Raw genomic sequence first — 16279 nt, forward strand, 5'->3', positions numbered from 1 at the left:
AATTATTTTTATTGATAGTTTATCTGCAATTACTGGTGGTTCATCCATAATGCGGTGTGTAGGGATGGATGAGTTCTGAAGAACTCTTACTATGGTGTGTAGTGGAGTATGGGTAGGAACTTTTTCTGTTAAGCATGAATTGCATTGACATTCTTAAGTATGTTCAAATAAACTATCAAATTCTATTTTGTTATACGATTGTGTTTGTTCTGGGAATTGCTATTTGTATGACATTTCTATTATTTTACACTAATTTTCTTATGTTTGGACTTACACTGAGCTCTTTAAGCTCACCCGTCGTATTTCAATCTTTACAGACAACCCGCAAGGTTAGTACACGGACTTGGCATTCAATGGTCTTGGCTCAGATTATTGCCGTTAAAAGTTTTTTAGACATAATATTATAATATCTATTATTTGGGAACTGTATCATTTTATTTGAATTGTGGCATGGGATTTAAGTTTTGAGTTAATTTTGGCAAGCATGGCATTTAAGTTATTTAGACTTGTGAAACTTTGGAATTGAATTATAGACGCATGAAATTTGGTTTTCATGATTTTCATTAAAACTATGTTGAATATCACTTTTCCATTGCGAGATTTTGAATAGTAAATTAATTAGAAATCAACTAAGTTTTCAAAAATAATCTCTACTATGAGGAAAATGTTAAAATCAATTGGTTTTCGAAACTTATAAGTTTTTTGTGAAAAAGAGATGGTGCTAAGTTTTTCTTCAAAGGTAAATAAATGTTTTAAAAAGATTGTTCTAAAAAATTTGATAAGTTTGTTAGACTAGGGGTGTTCAATCGGTTAACCGATCAGTTAACCAACCCGAATTACCATTAATCGAATTAACCGACCCTTTTAAACCCTTAACCATTAATCGAACCAAAATTTTTTCAAAAAAAATTAACAGAACTGAACTTTTTCAGTTAATTCGGTCGGTTAACTAAATTAATCGAAATTTATGTATATTTTTATTTTTGGTTAAAACAAGTGTAAAACATATAAAAAGTTAACCGACTGATTAATTTATATTTCCAAAAAATTAACCGAATCGATTGAATACTTATATATTATAATATTATTTATTAAATTCGGTTAATTCGGTTAACCGACCGATTTCAAACTGAATTAACCATTAACTGAACTTCCAAAAAATTATTAACCGACCCCTGACTGAATTAATTCGGTTAACTGACCGATTAACTGAATTCGGTTGGTTAACCAAATTAATTCAGTTTTACCCAAAATTTGCACACCCCTATGTTAGACCATCTCGGTGGCTAATGTAGCCTTCAGAATATGACTGTAACGTCTAGACTGGGTTAGAGAGGTTACATATGGTTGGTATCAGAACCAAGTTATCAAACCTCAGACTGTGGATTTTTAAATAGTCTTTTTAAAGAATTTGCTAATCTTTGAAAAAAAAACTTAGTGTGTCATCTCTTTTTCACTAAAAGATAAAATTTTCCAAAGTAAAAACTAATTGGTTTTAATGTTTATTTCGCAAACTTTATTGTCCAATTTTATTCAGTACTCAAAAACTCATTCATAATATTGTAGCGGAAAAATGATAATCGACTGAGTTTTGATTAAAAACCAAATTTTATGCATGTCAAACCCCGATATATGTACGATTCAATGGCCAAGTATTGGCTGGAGACCACTGAGAGGATTTTGGAGGATTTGGACCATATTCTAGAATAAAAATTAAAGGGTACTATGTCATTGCTAACAGATGAGGCCTATAGTTGGTGGCAGTCTATTGTGAGGGGTACACAGATAGAACAATTGACCTGACAATATTTTCAAGACGCCTTTCAGAAAAAGTATGTGGGCACAAGGTATGTGAAGGCCCGTAGACTCGAGTTCATTGAGTTAAAGTAGGGGGATAAGACTATGGCTGAATGTGAGGCCGAATTTTTTATGCTCAACTACTATGCTCAGGGTATGGTTGCGACTAAGTAGGATAAATGTGTGTGGTTCAAGAATGGATTATGTTATGACCTCAAGATTCAACTTGTTCTACACCAAGAAAGAGTATTTGAAACCCTAGTGGGGAAAACTAAAAGATTGTGAAGGACATTAAGCGGTTGGAAAGCAAAAAATGAGAGAAAAGTAAGATCCAAAATAAGAGAGATTCTGGTGCTACTTGTTAAATTCTCGTCCCACGAAACGGGCTAATAAGAGGAGATCGCAACAGGGGGTTGTTGTAGCTAGTTCTAAGGGTAGGACTCTAAATTGTACGTATTGTGATAAGAGCCATTCGGGTGAGTGTTGGCAAAATTTGGATAATTGTTTGAGATGTGGGTCTACAGAGCATAGAACAAAATATTGTCCTTGTCGGGTCAATCAGACACAAGCTTTGGCTCAAAATTAAACCCAAAATCAGAGAAAGGGTTAATTACCTCCGAAGGGCCAAGGTTAGAATAAGGCTGTAAATATTATGGCGACCGGTAATCAGGGTCAACGAGCATTTGGTCAGGATACGAATCAGATTGATGCTAGGCAGCCTGCTCTTGTATATATTGTTAGAGGTCACAAAGACAGAGACGCGTCCAATGTCGTAGTGGGTATTTTTACCATCCATTTTTGTTTTGTATTTTGCCTTGATTGATATAAGATTTAGCCATTCATATGTTGCTTGTGCTATTACTGATAAACTAGGTATTTGGGTAGAGAAAATTGCTAATTATGTTACTGTAGTTAGCCATTTGGGACAATCAATTATTGTAAATAAGATCTATAAAAGATGTTCATTGGAGGTTTAAGGTGTAGTGTTTTTGGCTAATATGATGGAATTTCCTTTTAGTGAGTTCGATTTAATATTGAGAATGGATTGGTTGGTTAAACATTAGGTTAGTTTGGACTATGCCATTAAGAGAGCGACTATGAAAATGATTGAGGGTAATGAGATCATCATGGTTGGTGAACGTCGAAATTATTTGTCTAATATGATCTCTGCAATATTAGTAGAGAAATTGGTGCAGAAAGGGTGTGAGGCCTATTTAGCCTATGTGTTGGATTTTAGTGCTAGAAGTGTAACTGTGGAGAGTATCCAAATAGTTAGGGAATTTTTGGATGTTTTTCCTGAGGAACTTCCAGGATTACCTCCGAATCGTGAGGTTGAATTTGAAATTAAGTTGTTGCTTGGAACTGCTCCAGTATTCATTGCTCTATATCACATGACACCTAAGGAACTTAAAGAATTAAAAGTTCAACTTTAGGAGCTTTTGGATTGTGGGTTTATTAAACCTAATGTTTCTCCGTGTGGAGCTTCGGTCTTGTTTGTTAAAAATAAAGATGGCTCCCTAAGGTTGTGTACTGAATATCGATAGTTGAATAAGTTGACTGTTAAGAATAAATATCGACTATTGAGAATCAACGATTTATTTGACTAATTTAGAGGTGCAATTGTGTTCTCAAAAATTGATTTAAGGTTTGATTACTATCAATTAAAGGTGAAGGAATCAGATGTACCTAAGACTATATTCAAGACTCGGTAAGGTTATTATGTGTTCCTTGTGATGCCTTTCAGATTAACTAATTTTATTACTGCATTTATGGATTTGATGACTAGGTTCTTCCAACCATTCTTAGATCAATTCGTAGTTGTGCTTATTGATGACATCTTGGTTTATTCTAAATCTATAAATGAACATGACGAACATCTTAAGGTGGCTTTTGGAAACACTAAAATATATAGACTATTTCAGCACCTTTTAAGCATTAATTCATGCAGTTTCTTAGTAAATTTCATCAGATTTTATGCTTTTATTATAAAATAATTAAATTGAACTTAATTTAATAAAAATTTTGAATTTTATTTATTTTTATCATAAATTTCCATAATTTGGCCAATTTTGGATTCCTTTGCACAATGGAAGAAATATTAGTGCGATAGTCACCTTGAGGAGATTGGATTGCTGAAGCATCCTTCGGAGCATCTGACACATGAGGATGGCTAATTATTTTATTTCCATGGATGCCCCAAATTAGCTTATTGGACCCATTAAAAAAATTCAATTGATAAAACAAAAATTAGGTTGAATTAATTTCCTGACTGATATTGAAGAAAAGACCTAGAGTGTCTAATTGAAAGAGGATGAAACATGAGCTTAAAGAGCAACCTAAAAGCTGTCCAGTCCACATCCAAATTAGTTTCTAAATCTGATTATAATATTTTCTAAACAGTCTTTAACTTTTTCCCAAACTTGTTCCAACACCTCCTCTTTTTAGACATTCTCACTTATGGCATTAAGCTAAATTTAGCAAAGTCATCTCAACCCCTCCCTACTATCAAGGGTGGACCATGGAATGAGGGATTGACTGCTATTTTTAGCCAAAGCAAGCTTCCCTCTTCAAGTATAAATACTAGCCCTCACCTCCTCTTAAATCATTCATCCACTCATTCACCACTCACTTCTTTCATTCACTCATCTATTTTTTCTCTCTCCTTTTACCTTTCCATTTTCTTTTCTTTCCTTTTTCGATTTTCCCTCTTGATAAACAGCTAGCAAGCCTCTTGGAGTAGAAGCAATTGAGCATCTTGGAGGCCTTTGACCGGTAGAACAAAGTAGAGAGAAAGAGACGAACGCTAGTCTGGCTTCGAAAAAACATCAAATTTGTCTTCTAGTTTCCCCGTCTACCTTTTAGTTTGTTTCGTGATCATAAACATGAATGATTATTATTTTGATGCTTCTAATTTAATTAATATGACTTAAATTATATTTGTGTTAGATTGATTGTATTTTATCCACTTAAATTGTTAAAATTATATTTGTGTTATTATAGGCTTTGGTAGTTTGTCCAATTAGATAAAATCATGCCTATGTTATACTTGCATTATAATTGTAAGGTAACAATTGAATTAATTATTAATCAAATTGAAATTGTAATTAATTGATAAAATATCTAATTGATACATGTTTAATCTTCTTACGTGTAAAATGGGTTAAATTAGCAATAGTATTAAACAATATTCTTACCTTGCATAACTTGTAAGATTGTTGTGATTAATTTTTTTAATACGAGAATGTATTGTTACTTCACTTTGTCTTATACATGCTTATGAAATTGATTAATTAGTTTAACATAGAAATATGTTTGAAATATTGATTAATTGAGTATGTATGTGCATTAGTTAACAAAAGACCAAGTTGCCATGAAATTATTCGTAATAGCATGAACATAGTTTTAATAATTGAAGTTAAATGAATGAGATTAATCTAACACACTTATGTCATATTGATTAAAACGTACTAGAAATTGTACTTGGAATTATAGTTTAATTTTAATTGTTTACTTAGATTTAATTTATATCTCACCTTTTCCAAAAATATCTTTTCCTCTACCAAATTGCTTAAATTTACATTTCATAAATACTTGCTTGTATAGTCCTTGTGGATACAATAACTCGACATACTTGTCACTTGATTGCTTGTTACGATTGTATACACTTGCACATTTCTGTCGTTCCAAGTTTTTGGCATCATTGCCAAGGACTGTTTCAAAAGGCATTATTTGTGAAATTGTTAATTTTTTATTTTGGTTTCTTTATCTATTAAATTTTAATTCCATTATTTTCCGTGATTGTTTCAGGTGTTTATGAGTATTGATCAAACCATTGATTTACTCCCTGTAGATCCTAAAATTGATAGGACTTTTAGACAAAGGTGAAGACTAGCAACTCAAAGAAGGGCCGGAGAGATGAACCTTGAAAACCAAAATCAAGGAAATTGAGAAATTTATGCTCAAAATCCTATCCTTTTTGCTAATGATAGGGATTGGGCCTTAAGATAGTATGTTGTATAGCTTTTTCATGAGCTTAATATAAGAATTAGTAAGCCCGAGATAAGGGCACAATAATTTGAGTTGAAGCTTGTTATGTTTCAAATGCTTCAGACAGTGGTGGAATGCCTGCTGAAGATCCTCACCTTCACCTCAGATTGTTTATGGAGGTGAGCGACTCCTTTAAATTTGCATGAAATTTGGTTTTCACTAAAAGCTAGGTTCAATATCACTTTTGTAACACTCAAAAAATCATAAGGTTAGAATTAATAAAATCAACAAGAAATAAGCCTTAGTTTAGGAGGTTAAGAGCTTAGTAGATTGTCTAGAGAGCCAAGATTCAAGCCCCGCACTTTTCATTTTTTCCCCTTTATTTTTTCAGCAACTAAGGATTAAAACGAACCTAGTATAAGAAACAAATGTGGTAGCAAATGACTAAGAATGAGTCTACTAGTTTAGTGGTAATGCATTGACACAATTCTCTCTTATCCCAAGTTCTATCCACGCCAACCTTATTTCTCCCTTTTATTTTTTTTCTTAGTTTCGGCTATAAGGATTATTTGCCAAAATAGCCCTCTAAAATTTACCTAATATTGCCATTTGGTCCCTTTCCTAATCATAATAGGATTTTGGTTATCTTTTCAAACCTAATTAGAATTTCTTTATCTTTTCTTTAAATACATCTTTTTCATTTATTTCCTCGTTTCCTTTTTATAAAAATATTCATCTTTTTTTGATAGAAATTTTATATTTGATTCCCAAACTCGAATTCCACCCCGTTCAATTCGTTCTTCGTATTGTTTTAGTGTAACACAGTCAAAATCCGTTTCTAACGTGCCAAGATCGATTAGAATTCTTATTTTTAATTTCGTAGAATCCTAGCATTCTAAAATAAATAACGTTCTTGTCAATCTTTCAATCGATTTCGAATCTTTAATGAACTTTCTCAAAAGCTTGATAAACTCAATATATCTTGAACATCGATAATAATTCTTGCGTTTCTGTTGATCGAAAGACTCATTATAAGTATTTCGGATCAGATTTAGACGTGAGGACCGTCGCTCAAGACCCCGAAAGTCAAGTGTGTGTTCTTTTATAATAAAATCCAGGCAAAATCAAACCAAACCTAGACCACACGGCTTGCCACACAGGCATGTGGGTGGCCCGTGTGGACTACATGACCATATGCCACTAAAACCCTATGATTTTCACTTCTCACACGACCTGGCCACACGACTGTGTCTACCCTGTAGCTTAATTTTTGTATTTTTCACACAGCTTGAGCCACCTACACGGCCATATGCCCTTGTTTATTAAATTTTATAGTTTTGCCAATAATTTTATGTTTTGTGCAGATTAGTCCTTGAATGGTCCCCGAACTATTTTTAGTGCATTAATTTGTGCAAATAAGTCCGTGATAGTATGAATTATGCTAGAATTCATGATTAGATTGACTGAAATCAGATGATATTTATATGTATTTGCATGATTTATGAACAATACTTATGCCTTTTGTATCAGTATTTGTAATTGAACGTATGGAGTGTCTTATATCATTAAATCAATAAAAGAAAACATGACTTCAACTACTAGGATTGAGTTTTCACAAGCATATTAATTGCTACTAAATCAAACTAATATGAGCATATTGTTTACCACTGTATTGTTTCGTTAAAGGCATATTAAATGCTACTGTATTGATCTGTTATGTGCATATTAATTGCTACCATATGAAGTTGTTATGAATATGCCATAATGCATTGCATGGGGTGAAACGTTATGAATGGAGAAAGTTGATAAACTATAAAAGTAACATATTTTAATCTCATTCTTAATGCATTTTTGGATGATTAATTATGTAAATTAGTGAATTTGATGCTCCTAATACTTTAAATTCATGTTTCTATACTTAGGAGAGCACTTGGAAATAAAAGGAGCGAAAAACGAGCCAAAATCAAATAAATAGAGTTGTTTCTAGGAACCACACGAACTGGGAATTCCCACACGGGCTGGCCACACGCCTGTGTGAACCGTACGAGCTAGCTACACACCCATGTACCAGCCCGTGTCGATAACGCAACCTGCCTCCCTTCTGCGCGGAAAAACCCAATTTTTAGGTTTTCTAAGGATTCTAAAGTCTATAAATAACAATTAGAAGATGACTTAAGGAGACAGATAGAGAAGATTAAAGAAAAGACTCGAAGAATGCCATCAGAATCATCTCGGAAGCGGATCTCCTTCAAGATTGAAGATTTCCATTTAATTTTTTAGAAGCTTATTTGGGTTTCTTTATGTTTTGTTGTTATCTTAACTTTGAGATGTTTCTGTTTAGGATTATGAACTAAATTCCCTAGATACCTAGGGAAGATGAAACGTATGATGAATTGTATTATTTGATTTCTGATTTACATGATAAATACTTGATTCTTGTTCTCAATTATGTTTCATGTTTTAATAATCTAAGGATATTAATTCATGTTTAATGTGTTTATTTCAGTGGAGAAAAAGTCCCTGTTTAAGAGTAGATCTAGCATAATTGAGTGGAGTTGCATGCAATCCTAAAAATAGGACGACATAAATCTACCAGATTAGAGTCAAATCTAATAGGGGAATCCATAGACCGAGTTAATGTGACAATAGGGGTTTTAATTAGAAAGAGATTTCAATTAATCAACCTAGAGTCAGTTGTTCTTACTCTCGAAGAGATATTAACATAATTTAGGGATTTCTACTGATCAAGGCACAAGTGAATAAATCATTTAATTCAGATTCATAATAATAAGTGAAGTCTAGGTGGATTCTTTCCTGGGTATCGTCTCTCTCATTGGTATCTTAGGTTATTTTCCTACTTTATTCCTTGTTGCGTTCTTAGTTAAATTAGTTTAGTAATTTTAGATTAAAAAAATCACTCTAATTTGTTCGCTAAATAATAGAAAAATGGTAATTACTAGAACTTTTAGTCCTTGTGGCTACGATATTCCCTACTCACTGTAACTATACTATTGTTCGATAGGCGCGCTTACCTTAGTCGTATTTATAGTTAGTTTAATGACAATCAAAAGTACCTAGCAGTTTATTTGCAAAATAAAAATGGTTGTGCAAGTCACTAGCCATACAACATTTTTTATTTGCAAATTGTTGTGTATTCACAGCCGAAGATGGATTCCATCTGTGGGGTATTGCTGCGTACCCACAACCATAGCAGATCCAATCTACGACAGTACTTGCTGTGTATCCACGGCCAAAAGTAGATTCCATTTGCAAGATTTCGTTATATATCCACAATCATGTGATGACTTTCATCCGCAATACTGCTGTGTTGATCGTAACTTATGACAGTTGTCATCTGCGAACTAGTAGTGATTTAGCCAAAAAGTCTGTGTGTTGGTGGATGGAGTTCTGAGGAACTCCCAATGTAATGTGTAGTGGTGGGTTAGGATTTTTCTGACAAACCAAAACTGTATGGCATTCATAAAAATATGTGCATACAAAACTGTGACTTTTGAGATGATACATATATATATATACATGTGTACATTGCTGTGTGACTTGAAATCTTGATATGTGTGAAATTACTATGGAGAATTGTCAATAAACAGTGTTTCTATATGATTAATCATTACATCGATTATTCTTGTGTTGAGTTAATTTGAAAAGAAAAACGATATTCTGAATTATTTTTCGATTATGATTATTCTGAATTCTGAGAAATTTATAGTGAAGTGTTTAATGTGAAAAACCGTTAATCTGAAGTGTTTGTGATTGTGTTTATTCTCGAAATTATTAAAGTGCTTTGTCTACTATTTTGTTTTGGCTTCCTTGTGATGGGACGCACACCAAGCTTTCATAGCTCACCCCTTTTGTTTTCCTTCTTTTCATATAACCCACAAATTTAGGATGCGGACTCGACATTTGGAGGGTTCGGTTCGGAATATTGATTTCTATATAAAAGTATTTTAAACTGACTATTTTATGATTTTAGTTATTTGAACCTATATTATTATTGTGGCATGGGACTTAGTTTACGGTGTTTTCTTAGGCAAACATGACATTTAAATCATTTAGGCTATTAGAATACGAATTTTATTTACTTATGCATGAAACATGACTTTTATTAAAATTGCATTAATATCACTTTTTCGCTGTTAAATTGTAAATGTGTTTTGTTAAGAAAGTATTTCAAATTTTCAACTAAGTTTTCAATTGAAGATGCAAAACTTAATCGTTTTTCTTAAAACTCCCGAGTTTTTCAGAAAAGAGACCAAAATTTTCTTCTAAAATAAACAAATGTTTAAAATTAACTATTTTTAAAACTCCAATAATTCTGCCAGACCGTTCTAATGGCCGATGTAATCTCTAAAATTCGGGTTTAACGTCTAGGCTGAATTGGGGAGGTTACAACTTTTTGGTGCATTATGAAGAGTTCTTTTAAAATAATGTATATAAAACTGGAAATCAACTTTTGCTAAAAAAAAGACCCTTAAATCAATCGTTTTGGAAATAAAATTGCAACTTTTAGTAAAAAGAAGATAACACGCTAAGTTTTCCTTAAAAAAAATAAACAAAAGTTTTACAATGACTATTTTATAACTCCGATAATCTTAATAAGTCATTCCAGTGGCCAATGTAATCTTTCGAATTTGGTCTTAACGTCAAGGCCGAGTTTTGGGGGTTACAAAAATATTAAAAATAAAAAAAATGGTTCAACCAGCCGATTCGTAGGCCAGCCAGTCTAATGACTTTCTCCATATCGATACCCTTGCTAATTTTTGTGTAACTAGTTCTAGTTTTTATTTTTATTTTTATAATTTTTATAAGTTTATATAAATTTTAATACTTTTTATTATTTTTATAGAATTTTAATATGTTTTTATAAAATTTTAAACATTTTAAATATTTTTATTAGTTTCGTAATTCTTAATAATTTATTATTTTTATATTTTTTATAATATTTATATTTTTATAAGTTTATATCAATTTTCATATATTTTAATATTTAATATTTTTAAATGATTTTTTCGGATGTTTTATAATTTCTATGATTTTTAATCTTTTTATGGAAAAATATTAGATTAAACCGAAGCATACGTGTTATTATCAAATTGGCCTGCCAATTTATTTTAACGATCAATGTGGTTATTGATAAAATCGTTGATTATTTAATTAAATGTGGAGGTTTAATTGAGTGTGAAAGCTTAATTAATTTTTTTACATTTTCTTAAGTTGTACTTTAAGCATTTACTTTAGGTATATATATATACACATATTATAAAGTAACCCTGAGATCTGTTTTGTAGATTTATCAGGTAATTTCATTTTAATAATACTATTATTCATCATATAATTCACATTGTAGTTGGTATTTGACTTAAATATGCCAAACTTTCTTATACTCTTTTAAATCTAAATCTAAATTTTGATTTTCAAACATTGAGTTCTTATTATTATTTTTAAAACTTTTGGTTCTTCCGTTGATTTTGTTATTAAAATTATTAAAAATAAAATAACTCTTTTGACTCTCAACATTTATAATTTTTATCAATTTACTCCTTACTCTTTAAAAGTACATAAACTATTGTAAAAAAATGTTTTAAAATTAAAAGTTTTTCATATTTTTAATGAAAAATACAAAATGTGAAAATTTTAAAAATCTGTTAATTTTAAAAATAAAAATACTTAAAAAACATTTTAAATATTTTTAAAATATATAAAAATAAAAATTTCAAAAATAAAAAGATGTGGTATGTGTTCTCTAAATGGTAACAAGGTGTATCTAAACTTAACCAATTTATTCGGTCCATATTAAATCAATTTTGAGAAAATTTTAAATTTTATATAAGATTAAATAAATTTAATTATAAAATATATAAAATATTGGTATAAAATAATTTTTAAATAGTGATATAGATTTTGAATTGGTTCATAGTTTATATATTATTATTTGAATTTAATTTGAATCGATGCAGAACAAGTTTATGAATTTTTACATTGAATAAAAATATATTAAATTAATTTGAACTGATTTAAAGTTTTTATCACTATTTAAAATTTATTTTATACTAATATTTTATATAATTTCTAATTAAATTTACATAAAAGATTTTTGATAAATATTTAATTTGGTTTAAAAGAAATGTTGAATTTAATTTAATATGAACCGATGATGGGCTCAAAGTTTAGATGAAGGTAGGAAATATATTGATTTTTGAATTTTTGGAAATCTTTATGCTTTTAAAAATACTTATTTTAACATTTATTATTATTAAAATTATGAAAATATTTTAAATTTTAAAACATTTTTGCAATAATTTTTATACATTTAAAAAGTAAGGATTAAATTAACAATAAATTGCAAGGGTAAAAGTGTTATCTTACTCTCTCTTTTTCTAACAGCAACGTTAATAATTTTAGCTGCAAAATCAAGAGTTTTAAAAAATACACGAATCTTTATTATATTTAAAACTTCATATCCATATATTATTATAGGATCCACTTAAGTACATCATGACCTAATTTTCAATGTTTAAATTTGAAATATATTTGTCGTAAAAATTAAAATTTGTGATGTTGAATATGATTAAAACAATAAATAAGGGTGTTTTGATAAATTATTGAAAATTTTTATTTTCGATGAAATGAAAATTTTAATATTAATTTAACATTTTAATTGTGTTTGATAATCATTTTAATTTTTACTTTAACATAAAAATTTCAACAATACACTTAATGCAAAAATATTAAATTGATTTTATTTTATTAAAAATTAAAATAAATAATGATTTTGCTAAAAATGAGATATTTAAATTAACATGTTTATCTTTCATCCGAACTATTTAAAATAATATAAACATTATATTGGTAAGATTAAAATTTTAAAAATAAATAATTTTTAAAATTAATATTTAATTTTATCAAATAACATAATTATATTTACTAATTTACTAAATGATTTTTAATATAAATTCAGCCCTTCTAAAATTCAATGGTAAGAATTTAATACTTAAAGTTTTTAACGTATAAAATTATATATAAAGCGAATAAGAAGAAGACTAAACCCACGGATCACATGCATATAACAAGGTAAGGATTGTAGAAAACTCAGCTTTTGTTTGGTAGGTTGACAAAATACATATAAAAATTGGAGGATGAAAGTTTCAAGTATATTAAATCCTGACCCATAAAATAATTATACAAATAATAAAAACATTTTAAAAATATTTAAAACTTTTATAAACTAATTAAAATTATAAAAATCACAAAACTTATAAAAAAATTACTAGTAATTATAACAAGTTGTAAAATTACTAGTAATTATAAAACTTGTAAAAATTTCAAAACAAGTTCTAATAGATTATTGAAATTTATAATGGAAATTAAACCTCTAAAATTAAAAATGATCACATGACATTATACCAACTATTAGATAATGAGAATAGTTAGAATATTTCACGTTGGTATATGCTAATAGTTGCAACCGTTGGATAATGAAATTTGGTTTTGTAGTATCTAATCATACAATACTACTGTATTTCAAGCTCCAAACTACTGTATTGTATTTAAAACTGAAAGTTAAAATTTTTAAAATAAAAAATTATTTATCAATAAAAGGAGAGAGTCCCACAAGTATCATTTTATTTGTGAAAGATCGAGAACATTTTATTTAATATGAAAATAGCTTTAAGGATTTGACGACTATTCTCATTATTCAATGGTTGGCTTGATACCATGTGGTCATTATGATTTTAGGGTTCAAATGATTTTTTTATGATTTCTATTTTATATATTTTTATAATTTATTAGAGTTTTTATATTATTTATAAGTTTTATGAATTTTTACAAGCTTTTATAAAATTTTATATACTTTAAACATGTTTTATATGCTTTACTAGTTTTTATTTTTATTTTTATATATTTTAAGTTTTTATGGATTCTTTAAATATTTTTTATCATTTTCTATATTTTTATAAGTTTATTTATTTATTAATATTTTATATATTTTATGATTATATGAGAAAAATATAAAATCCAATCAAAAATTGTCATGTGTCCTCGTCTAATTAGTCTATCAATTGATTTTAAAATGAATGTGGTAAAAGACAAAACTATTAATAGTGGGGTTTAATATATTCTTTTGTTAACGAAAGTGGATTAACTGGGTACAATTTAGTGTAGGGGTTCAATTGAATTTTTCATGTTTTTCTTATGGGCCTTTTTACCTATAAGAAGTCAAAATATGCTATAAGTATTTATACTCTTTATAAATTTGAAAAATTTAGCATTTGTAACTTCATTTCTAGGAGAATAGTTCCTCTACTTGTTAGATATCAAAATTCAGTTCAACTTTTAACACTGCTAAAGTTTTCATTTTTATTTTTACTAAATTCAAGTTCATTACAATGTCATTTTTAATTACATAGTTAGTTGATAAGAATCTTATGTTAACTTTATATATATATATGTTTAAAGTTTAGTTATAACCACAAATTTAACCTTCAATCTTTACCATTTTTATTAATTTAGTCACTACTTCTTTTAAGTCTTTTATATATATATTTATATATATATATATATTATCAGATATGTCACATTTCTTCATAATGACAAAACAAGTTTACCTTCTTTATTATTTTGTTCTTTCTTAATCTTACTATTTTCTAATTGTTTAAAGCATCATTTTTCAAATCCAATAAAATTGATTGAACTTATTTATCAACTTTTTTTTGACCCAACAGATGGTTTTCTCCATTAAATTTTTTTTTTTTGAAGAGAAAAAGTTGAAAAAAACATGAGATCAACGAATCGATTTGTCCTTAAAGTTGAAGAGCAAAAAAATGAGAAAAATAAATCCAGAATCTGCCCCCGTCTGACACACCCATAAATAGTATCGATGAATTCCCAAAGACTAGGAAATGCTTCCATGGTGAGACAAACAGTCCAAATACCAAAATCCTCATGAAAAAACTTTTTAAAGCTTTATTTATTTTTGGAAGTTAAACTGAATTATCTGTTTTTTTTAAAGATGGTTTAATTGGATGTTGAAGAAAATGAGGAAGGGTTTAAAGTTGAGTTGTAATAATCCAACTCGAAACTCAGATAAGATTCGAGCCGCCTACCTGCGACTTGGTCAGGTTCCACTAGATGGATATGCATAAGGTGTACAGTGAGGGGACAATTAGGGGAGCTCACGATATCACCTCGCACGGGCTGATGGGAGTTCGCGGTCTCAACTTACATATATCCAAAGAGTTCACATGTAGAGGACTGACCATGAGGCTTAAGAGGTGACCCAAAACGATAGGCTTGCCTAGAATATTAATCCTATGAATAATGGGGTTAAGTCCATAAACAGTGAAGTCAAATAATAAACAGTAATATAGTATGTATAAATATGTAAATATTCCTTTTAATGAGATACATAAAAAACTCAAAAAATTTTAAAAAAAATTGTTAATGAGAATTTTTTTTATATATTTTCTGAATTTTTAATTTTCTGATAGATTTTAATGGTAAAGTATAAATAGAAAAATGGAAAAGTATCGATTCGAAAACTAAATTTAATGGATAAATAAAACATTATCCTCACTTAAGCAATACATTCTTTTTCACAATAGTTATTCAAGCAGGAAAAAGAAAAGATTGGTAAGTTGTATTCGTATTTCTTGTAATATTTTAATGGATGTCCAGATTAGAGAAGAGAAGTGACTTTGTTTTGTGAAACGTTTTTGTTATTATTTTTAATACAATTGTTTGAAATGTTAGTCTATAATTGTTAAAAATGTAAAAAATTTCACATGTTCCATGTTGTTTTGGGTCTCTCTTTTTGTTAAGATTTGCTTATTTACCTACCAGAGAAACCCTAAAAGTAGAAAGAAACTAAATTATATCATACTCGACACAATTCTCAAAACAAAAAACAAGCTCAGAATCAAAACTTCAAACTTACATATGTCATAATTGAAACAAAAAGACACCATTTTCACCATAACTCAAACTCTTGCAACAATCATATGTATTAGCATCTTCATCCTTTGGTTTTTCTTCCCTTAATGAGACTAGCTCTACCTTTCTGTTGACTGGATATTGCCATAAACAACCTTCGTTTGAGAATGACTAAACACAGTTTTTATGGTGAAGCAGCCTTGGGACTTCATGTCCATGAAGAAAGAATTGGGAAACTGAACGAAAACTTGAGTTTGTGCTTTTTTCTTTCTTGAGCTATGTTGTAGGATTGAACAAATACCAGTAGTTTTGGAGAAGCATTAAGAATAATATAATAATACCAACAAATTCCATGTTTAAAATATGTTGGATGCTCAGAATATTCATTTTAATTATCAACTCTGCTATAACTTGTATTATGATCGACTATTCTAAGTCTGTGTTGATAAAAAAGGAGTTCACCCACGAGTGGGGAGTTGGAAAAGGATAGTGGAGTCTTTGGAAGATGGTGGCAGAAAGTATGTTGTTTAATGGTTGATACAAAGAA

The 16279-nt window shown here is 29.2% G+C and overlaps 1 long non-coding RNA gene across 1 annotated transcript; it reads left to right on the plus strand.

Annotated features, from left to right (window-relative positions):
• The first annotated feature begins 4407 nt into the window (after positions 1-4407).
• Positions 4408-8230, plus strand: LOC128039341 (uncharacterized). The gene is made up of 2 exons (XR_008193849.1): positions 4408-5963; positions 7707-8230. It is a non-coding gene; the product is annotated as an uncharacterized LOC128039341 (long non-coding RNA).
• Positions 8231-16279: the final 8049 nt, after the last annotated feature.

Source organism: Gossypium raimondii, chromosome 1 (assembly GCF_025698545.1).
Source record: "Gossypium raimondii isolate GPD5lz chromosome 1, ASM2569854v1, whole genome shotgun sequence".
NCBI classification, from domain to species: domain Eukaryota; kingdom Viridiplantae; phylum Streptophyta; class Magnoliopsida; order Malvales; family Malvaceae; genus Gossypium; species Gossypium raimondii.